We start from the raw sequence: 9,279 nt of genomic DNA, 5'->3' as shown, positions 1-9,279 counted from the left end.
TGCTTTGCACTGACACATTATCTGATGCTAACAAGCCCATGAAGTAACTGAAGTAATTATCTTTTATAATTGAACAATATAAGGCTCAAAAAAGTAAACAATCTGTCCAAAGACAAATATATAGCCAGTGAGTCATAAAATTAGAGTTTAAACCCTGCTTTCACAAAGTGCAAATTTACCCTATAACAGTATCTAACTGCGCTCCATAAAGCTCCAGGGTTCTGAAGAATTGTCCAAGGGGCTGCTAGACAGGTAAGGGCAGATTTGAGCAAGAGTTGTTCTGGGACATACACTCAGCTTCAATTAGAACAGCCTTGATTTAACTTTCATTTACTAGAGCTCATATAAAACATTGATCCTACTGATATTTAAAAAAAAAAAAAAAAAGTTTACACACACAGAATTCCACCATGTGTCTTTTCCTGTGTTTCTTCACGGAAAGGAGCCATGAAGCTAAGGATCCTGGAAGACTACACACAAGTCTAGGAAGTCAACAGATTGAGGCAATGGTCTATATGTAATGAATTAAAAGCAACATAGAGCCAAATAAAATAGTAAGGACTCAAGCTAACAGGTCTGTAAGGAATAGGAGCAACATGAAAGTACCCTAAGGTTCTTAAGCCCAAGGCCTATGAAGCCAGTAAGTTTAAGAGACGTAGACAGTAAACTAGCAAGGACAGGCCAAGTCAAGGTCATCCAAGGCAACGATGGTCAGATGAATCGTATGAGTTATACTTGCAGCCAGTGTGTGACCTCTCACACTAAACACTACAGCCACTCTCCCGTAAATGGAGATGTTCTCACTTTGCCCACTGCTCTTCTCATTCTAAACCTCTGAATGAAATCACTCTCCCCCATGTTTTTAACTCCCATCAGTATGACTGAAATCTCCAAATGTGTATCCGAAGCACTGACATTTATTTAAAACTTTAGAGATTCATATCCAATGTTTTGCTTTCTGTAGCCAAATAAATGTCCAATAAGCACTCAACGGCAATTCATTTAACATGTTTTATATCTGTCTTAAATCTCCTTCTTGTCTTCCTGTATTTCCTGACTATATAAGGCCATCTTTTACCCAGTCTATACAGCAAGAATCTTGAGATATCTTAAGAGTTCCCTTTTCTCCTCATATCCAAAAAACTGCTAATGCTCACCAACTTCACCTTCTAAATTTTTCTGAGCCACTTTCTCTATTCTTGTTGCCAGTGCTTTGCGCCCTCATCATTCATCATCTGCATTTGCTTGAGTGTGTTCCTCATTTATACCATTTGGTATCATATTCCCATCCCTTGCTTTGTATGGTTTCATCTCTGAGAATGTGGTTTCCTCATTTTTTACCAGATCAATTCCAAAATTTAGCTCTGTTCATCCTCTCTCTCAAAGAACTTCCTTAAAAATCTCAAGTTGGTCTTTGCTGTCTTTGTGCATCACTCTGGCATGGTATATATGAAGTTATATTGGAACTTTTGGGTCATATTTTTTTGAGGACAGAAATTAGGTTTTGCATCTTTGTATCTCAAATGCCTAAGTAATGCCTCGGTTGTCAACAAAATTCTGTGAACTGCCAAAAACAAGCAAAGGCTGCTGGATGAGTACTGGAAGCAGGGGGAGAGTCCCAGAACTTCTGCTACTTTCTATCTTTCTATTTACCTTAGGCTTATGGAGGTGAGCTCTTCTGGGATTTCTTTCTTTTTTTTGTTTTGTTTTGTTTTGTTTTGTTTTTTGAGATGGAGTCTCAGTCATTCTATTGCCCAGGCTGGAGTGCTGTGGTGCAATCTCAGCTCATTGCAACCTCCACCTCCTGGGTTCAAATGATTCCTCTCCCTCAGCCCCCTGACTAGCTGGGATTACAGATGTGTGCCACCACACCCAGCTAATTTGTGTAGTTTTAGTAGAGACGGGGTTTCACCATGTTGGCCAGGCTGGTCTCGAACTCCTGGCCTGAAGTGATCTGCCTGCCTTGACATCCCAAAGTGCTGAAATTACAGGTGTGAGCGACCACACCCACCTCTTCTGGGATTTCTTATACTCTACTTAATTCAGCAGACTTTCACTGGGCACTGTCTTCATTCATCTGGGCTACTATAAAAACAAACCTTAGGCTGGGTGATCTATAAATAGTAGCAATTTATTTCTCACAGTTTGGGAGGCAAGGAAGTCTAAGATCAAGGCTCAGGGAGATTCAGTGTCTGACGAAGACTTGCTCTCTGCATCACGCAGATGGTGCCTTGTTGCTGTGTCCTCAAATAGCAGAAGGGCGAGGTAGCTTTATTCCATCCCTTTTATAAGGGCACTAATCCCATTTATGAGAGTGGAGCTCTCATGAATTAATCACTTCCCAAAGGTCCCACCTCTTAATACTGTTCCATTGCCGGATAGGTATTAAGATATGGATTTTGTGGGGTACCGACATTTAGAGCCTAGTAAGCTCCTTCTATATATTCTAAATAGGAGCATGAGGAAACTCAGAGAAGGACCAGTCCCTATCATCAGGAGAAAATATTTGAAAGACTGAATTTATTTTTGTTACCATTTGTCATCCACGTGCTCTCCTAAATCAGCCTCATGTTGTGCCTGGACTGTCCAGGGGTCCACTCTGAGATTACTGCCAGTATTAACTTTCTGCCCTGTCCAGGGCAGTGACTCAAGTTAGGTCTCACCCACCCCTGCTCTGTGGTCCCCAAAAATATTTGTATGCTCTATTTTTATTTTACTTTACATGAACTAAAAGCGCTGCTCAAGTAAATTCATCTCTACCCTCCTGCTAATCGTGAGGAGTACGAGGAGTGTTGCTACTGGCTCTCTCTACCTTTTTTCTCTACCTAACTTATGCCCTTCTTGAAAAAAACAATTATCTTGAGCTAGTAAGTTATGGTTAAAAACTAAGATATGCATGTTGACATTCTGGCACCAAAGATATTCTTTATCCAGTAATACCCCTCAAATCTTTTGTGTGGTCCAATTCCTACCCACAACTCTGAAAAATAAATGAGGGGAAGGGCTAGAGCCACTGATAACACCTCATCTTCCCAGTCCCTCAAATCCTAAAATTGGGAAAAGGTCAATGATAGGTTAAAAGAAAAAACTCCTAACTGAGGAGAAGTCTCCATTTACCTTGTTTAGATACTTCAAAGAAGTTTTCTTGGTGCAGAAATAATTTTATGTCAGGGAAGTCCCTAACTATTATGTGGACGGAACACCATATAACCATTATCCTTAACAACTGGGATTATGTATGCATTCTCCTACACAGTGATTTTAAAGCAAATTTAGTAAAAAAATGATCCTTTTTTCTGCTATATAAAAGGGTCTCCAAATGAACCATGTTTAACCTAATGAGGCTTTAATAATAAATATTGATTGAAACATGGAGTCATTTTGATGACTACGCTCATCTGGCTACAAATCTGAAGAACCTGGGCACTTCTTTTAAATAGTTCCCCCTAAGCCCTGACCCTGGAGAAGCAGTGCATCTGGGGTACATTTTGAAAAATCTATGTTCGTTTTCGTAAGTACTTGGGTGATGCCGAAGCAGTTTCTTTTGAGAAACCCCTAAAATAGAGAATAGAAGCTTTCTTAATGTGTTTGTAAAATTAATGTACATATTGGTTAATATGAAATAACAATGAAACACTTCATATTTTGGAATTATGTATCAGAATTGTAGCTCACGCACCTAAGAGCCTAATAACTACTGTTCTGTATAATAACTTCATTTCTAGTTTCTGGCCCCCGTTCTGCTTAGATCTTGGAAACTTAGCTCTTCCTGGAATTTTTCCAGAGTGATGGCATAGTTCCAGGATCTTACACAGGATCAAGGATGAGGGAAAGGGGTCCATCTGGCTTTGGCTATCACAACAGGTCTTTCTGCCTGTTTCGGCCACATAGTTCGGAACATTCCAGATCCTTTTGCTACTCCTTTTGAGGTATTACTGAGATAAGAGAACTCTTTGTGCCTTCATATGATCCCCGATGCCTGTACAGAGAAGACAGCCATTTCCACCCTTAGATCTAGTGACCCTGGCCCCTCTTCATCCCCAGCACACTATCAAGAAGCAGGACTTAATTCCTTCTCTGCTCTCTAATCTTACAAATCTCTCTCTTCTTCACTTTGTGATATTTATATGTCTCTAGACTAGAGTAAGTCTTTCTCACTTTGTATCTCTCTTAGACATGAGCTTGTGCATATAATTCTACATCCGTCAGCCACATAAACCCAACCAATCTAGGACTTCTGGAAACCCATGCCAGGAGCAGCAGTGTGCATCACACACTCTCCACCCAAATACTTCTATAAGGCAACAATAGGTATTTGCTGAATAGGAAATACAGGAGAAAAACACACATTTAAGAAATATTATCAAAAGCAAAATTCAGGATTTAACTTAAAATTTCAATCAAATATTCTATACCTGGTAATAAGCCAATATTCATAAATATTTTGTGAAAGCTGTCATTCCCATTTGATGAAATTCATTTCCCCAAATTTGAAATATAACTTTATACTGTGGGATCATTTGGTTGAAAGAATCAAAAACCTCCAGATCATGGAAGAAGGCAGTCATTGGAAGACATTATCAGGGACAACCAAGAATAAGAAACAAAGCAAAAAGCTGGGGCACAGGAAGACTGGCATTCAAAGTCAAAAATTAAGATTACTCCTTTCTCTCATACATTATAGGTTCCCTTCTCTTTGTTATTCTCTACACATGGCCCCACTATTCTGACTTCTTTAAAGATTGCCTTATTCTGTTTCTTCGTGGATTCCATAACTTGAAAATGCCTTTGACATTCCATTGTATTACTTCATACTTGGCTTATAATGAATATTCATGATAAACATTTATCATTATTCATCTGATTTAGCCTTTTCGTGCCCCCATCACAAATGGCTAGACGACAGAATAAGATTATCTCAATATCTGCCTAGAACCCACTGAGGTTCAATGAACTGTACCCCAGAGAAGACCAATGGTTTGTGCGTCTGCTCCTTCTGGCAGCTGTGACTGGAACAGGTTCTCTAAAAACAAAACAAAACAACACAAAAACAAAAACAAAATAAGTGCTTGATCTGGAGGCTATAGGTATGCCCATCCTGAATTCTGAAAATAATGTCTGGCACTTTTAAGTCTTCGATATGCTATAAAGCATATGTTAGTTTCACTCTGGCCACAGAATGACACAAGTATGTCATTTATTGTATTGATAATATTATAATAATTATGCGATAGTACATCATCTCTAACTTTACATCAATCTGATATCTATAGCCTTGACTTTAGAAACCAATTGACTGACTGAAAAATAAAAATAGAATGGAATAAAAAGCTGTCAACCCCAAATCAACTCTTTTAGGCATAAAACATTCTATCTCAGTCAAACTGGATGTCACTCCAGTGTTGAGTGTAACAGCCAATTTTAGTTAATGTCTAGGAGCATAAAATGAATTCTGTCTTATTTTGTATCTCTTTTAGGCGGCCATTCAGCCATCTATAAATTGTTTTTCACGACAAATTTTCTAACAGCAGAAGTAACACAGATTTTTAAAAGCCCTTTACCACTAGGTGGCACCAAACAGCCATAATTCATAGAATGTCTCCTAAAGCCATACACCTGCCATTTAAGGATTATCACTCTTTGCTTAAAAAGAAAATATTTATATAAATTTAAAATGACTAATTTCTTCCCTCATTAGAATAATAAATACATATAATACTTTTTTCTAAATAAAGTATACTATTTTTCTTTTTTAATAAATTGAAATATATTGATTTAGCCTTTGTGTTAATAAATTGATTGTAACATTCTTTGTTGAATTTCACAATATGTTATTCATTTCTCCCATTAAATGCTTGCAGTATTCAAAATATTTGTTTTTGTTTTGCTTAGAAATATTTAATAGGACCTTTTCTAGAGATTTTGATTTTGTTAAGATCTAGATGTACTGAGTATGGTCCCTGTCATTATAGAATGTGCCTTTATTTTAATAGGGATGTTCTCAGTCCAAGGATGCATTTGGATTATGATATAGATGCTGTGGAAAAACATGCCTCTCCCTACCTACACTTGTAAATTCCCCTCTAATACAGGGCTCACCACACTACTGTAGGTTTTTGTCACCTTGAGGTTTGACTACTGCCATGTCCTCTACCTTGGTTGACAGAGGAAGAGCTCTAGAATATTCAGCTAGTACAGAATGTGACAGCTTGTCTGTTTAGCAATGCCAACCACACAGAGCACATTATACAGATGCTCTGTGCATAACTCTGGCTTCCAACAGTCATTCTAGGTGTTCATTTTAATTTATACAGCTCTCCACGGCCTAGGACTTCTAAGTAGGTTATACGACATACTCATTTCCTATCCTGGCAGTTAAGGCATGTTACCAGATAGATCCTAGATACAATGGTGAACTCAAAAGTTACAGGTCCTTGACTCTACCACTCAATCTCATTTTCTGGCTTGAAAAGAGCTTGTTTTGCACAATACAAGCTTTTCTTGAAAATGTGGGTCCTTAAATTAAATTATATTTATTTGTGTAGATGGGGTCTAGCAAAGCAAAGTGTCATTTCAGTGTTTTAACTGATATAAATGATATTTTAACAATAGGTATCTATTATAAAAATTACAAGAAAAATTAAGCGAACAGAATAGCAAAAACTAGCTTAAGTGTAATGTAGTTTATAATTCAGCAAGCATGTATTGAATGTTGAGTAAGATTAAGATACTGTATTAGAAACTGTAATACATTGCAGTAAACTACAAAACTATAATGTTATCCAATGAAAAATTGTAACAAATGTAAAATAAAATATTGAGTTACTAATTTTTCATTGGAATTATTCAATATCCTTCCAAATAACTTGTAGCTTTGGTAGAATATGAAATAAAGAAAGACGAATATCACAGTATTACAAGTTGGCCTGAATTTCAAGCAACTCAAAAAGCTGGGAACCAAATTCAACATGAATAATAAAAATAAATTAGTTTGAATAATCTTAAGATATAACAAATACATACTCTGTGTATCTGTAATTTTCTCAATCAGAAGCTATTCATTAGAGGAAAACAGGGGCTCAGCAAATATTTTATTTCAAATCTGTGCCTTTTCCAGAAGCAGGCATTTTAGATCTCTTCTATGTCCTGAAAAAAAAGAAAATCAAATAAATTAATGACAATTTTCCCTTGACCATAATCTAGCATGTTTGGAAGGGATTCCTGTGATTGCCTACTTCCAAACATTAGTTAATGAAAAGGCTCTAAGTTTGTCAATAAAAAATAGAGTTAAACTTGGAAAGAATGCGGGGGTGGGGAATGAAATGTTAAAACGCACACGTTTCTTGATTTTAATTATAATAAAATTGTTTTCTTTAATCAGAATCATGATAGTAAAAACACTTTTTAACTACCAGTAAGATGACTTTGGCAAGAGTTATACATTTAAAATGGTAAAATAAATATTCTGGAAGAATAAAAATAATGTGTATTTAAAGAAATTTCAATGATTAAAAGTATTTAAGATGTTGTGCAACACAAAGAGTTCTAGATCCTCTCTGATGTCCCTTTTGTTTTTGTCACTTCTTTTTGTTTTAGAGAAAGGGTTTCACTTTGTCACCCAGGTTAGAGTGCAGTGGCACTAACATGGCTTCCTGCAGTCTTGACTTCCTGGGCTTAAGCCATCCTTCCATCTCAGCCTTCCTAGTAGCTGGGACTACAAGAGGGCATCACTGTGCCCAGCTAATTTTTTCTCTTTTTGGCAGAGACAGGGTCTCACTCTGTTGCCCAGGCTTGTCTTGAACTCTTGGACTCGAGTGATCCTCCTGCCTCAGCTTTCCAAAGTGCTGAGATTACAGTTGTGAACCACTGTACCCAGCCTGTGTTTGTCACTTCTATCATCTTTCCTTTCAGTATCTGCCATTACTTATGGTTTTACCTTTTCTGAATAAAAACTAGAATTATATTTGGTTTTCTGACTATCTTCAGCCAGAATGGTCTTTCAGCAGTTGGTTTCCCAGGAGTGATGGAAATGTATTGGCAAAGTACGTTTTTGAACCCTTTTGCCTGATGTTTATTAGGATAATCACGTGATGTACTTATGTTTCAGTTTGGGTGTCATCTGTTTTCCACATAAGGGTGACATAGAAAAACTGACTAAAAAGAAATATTGGTTTCAATGGCCAAACATTGACTTCTCTCTAAACCTGCATTATTAGAGGTAATATTATGATCTTCCATGCTTATAAAAATGCAGGGAAGTAACTGATGAAATTTGTTATGTCACAAAATCACTTGTCTCAAAATTAGATTATATTTACTACCATATTTTGCATATAGGCTATAGAACTATCTAATGCCAAAACAGCAGACAAAAAGTGTATGTGTATGGGGGAGTTCCATAAACCCATCATCTTGAATATATAAATTTCAAATATATTAGTGTGTCATTATTGACCCATTAAAAGATGAGGATTTCTGACTTAAAATATACCCTTAAAAATATATCCAGAGATGGCTGAGCAAATCCACTTGATTGAGTTCTCTACCTTTAATCCCTATTGATTAATACTAGTGGCTAATATTTGTAGAGAATGTACTCAAAGTATCAGGAGCTATACTAAGCACTTTACATTCATTGTCTACTATGTTTTGTAAGATGCTATCAGTAGAGATTATATACACAAATCTTGGCCAAGATCACACATCTGACTGTCTTAGATTTGAACTCATACAGTTTAGACAAGATAGCCTATACTTTAAATCATTTCACTATAGAGCTCTGAATTTAATACCATGGTTTCTCCATTAGTTTAATTAATCTTTTTACTAAATAAGTAATGATTTATTTTTAAGATATCTTTCATTGCTATGATAACCTCATTTTTTTAGTTTCACTTAGTTTTGTCTTTTTTTTTTTTTTTTTTTTTTTTTTTTTTTTTGGTGACAGATTCTCAGTGTGTTGCCCAGGCTGGCCTCAAACAACTTCTGGGTTCAAGTAATCTTCCTGCCCTGGCCTCCTGACTAACTGGGACTACAGGCCCAAGTCAATGTGCCTGGTTTATTCTTTCTATTTATACAGCAATTAATGAATACATATTTATTGCAAAGGATTTAAGCAATAGCTATAAAATGTCAAAGTGCTCTCTCACCTCTGCATTCCAAGCTCCCATCTGAAAGGCAATATATATTAAAATTCTGTTGTCTGTAATTTAAGTTCTCTTGCTAAAAACTAACGCACATATACATAAAAGTTGAGAGGCCAGGCATGGTGGTTCACAC

Source organism: Macaca thibetana, chromosome 3 (assembly GCF_024542745.1).
Source record: "Macaca thibetana thibetana isolate TM-01 chromosome 3, ASM2454274v1, whole genome shotgun sequence".
Classification (NCBI taxonomy): domain Eukaryota; kingdom Metazoa; phylum Chordata; class Mammalia; order Primates; family Cercopithecidae; genus Macaca; species Macaca thibetana.
This window is presented reverse-complemented; position numbering follows the sequence as displayed.